The 931-nt window shown below is 48.5% G+C and overlaps 1 pseudogene; it reads left to right on the top strand.

Annotated features, from left to right (window-relative positions):
- The first annotated feature begins 521 nt into the window (after positions 1–521).
- On the top strand, positions 522–635 carry LOC134374116 (U2 spliceosomal RNA; annotated as a pseudogene).
- The last annotated feature ends 296 nt before the right edge of the window (positions 636–931 follow it).

Below are 931 nucleotides of genomic sequence, written 5' to 3'. Positions count from 1 at the left end.
TCTACCCTTCCCTCACCTCCTCTTGCACAGCTCATCATGCTCCTGCAGAAGTTACTTCTCCCCAAACCGGTGCCCTCTCCAACTGCCATCCATCCCTCTCCTGTCTTTAAAAGGTAGTTTGAATGAGTGATCAACAAACCCTTAATGACTGACTTAAAACTCGTCTGCTTGTCTCTACATTTCTTACATGGCTCCAGCCAGACCAAACAGTTTTCAGTTTCATGAAAGTGTCAGGCTCTCCCTTCCTCTGGGCCTCTGAACATACTGTCTCCAGTGCTTGAAATATGGTCTCTCCCTGCAATACTGCACCCTGCTTCATCACCTGGCCAACTCCCACACTCCTACTTTACGTCCTAGCAGACGAGCTTTCCAAGCACTTCCTCCCAGAAGCCTTCCTTGACTGCCAGAAACCAAAACAGGGCCCCTCTGTGTTCTCTCAGAGCACCTCGTGCTCCCCGTCTTAGCACCTATCTCACGGCACCCAAACTGCTTGTTCATGTCTCTGTTTATCTCCCCTTTATATCGCTTCTCGGCCTTTTGGCTAAGATCAAGTGTAGTATCTGTTCTTATCAGTTTAATATCTCCCCTTTATGAGCTCCTTGAGGGAGCAGAGCACATCTTGCCCATTACTATATTCCTCAGATAGTGGGTCTGACAAGGAGTTGGAGCTCAGAAAATACCTGTTGAATTAAAAGAGCAGTCTACACCAGCTGCCTCTACCCTGAGCATTAATTCTCGAATTCCTACTATTTGTTACACTACCAGCCCCACACCTCCAGTTCTGTTGTCTGCTTCTGTGTCAGCTACCTTGTGAAATGTTCTTCCAAATAACTCCCGAGGTGTGCATCCGGTGGCCCCTTCTCAGCCGTGGCCTCCTCAGCCTCTCTGAAGCCAGTGACACTCTGGTCCAATTTTTCCTTCCTTGCAAGTC

The sequence above is a fragment of the Cynocephalus volans genome, chromosome 3, assembly GCF_027409185.1.
Source record: "Cynocephalus volans isolate mCynVol1 chromosome 3, mCynVol1.pri, whole genome shotgun sequence".
Classification (NCBI taxonomy): Eukaryota; Metazoa; Chordata; class Mammalia; order Dermoptera; family Cynocephalidae; genus Cynocephalus; species Cynocephalus volans.
The sequence above is the reverse complement of the archived record's forward strand: the minus strand, read 5'-3'. Positions and strand labels throughout refer to the sequence as shown.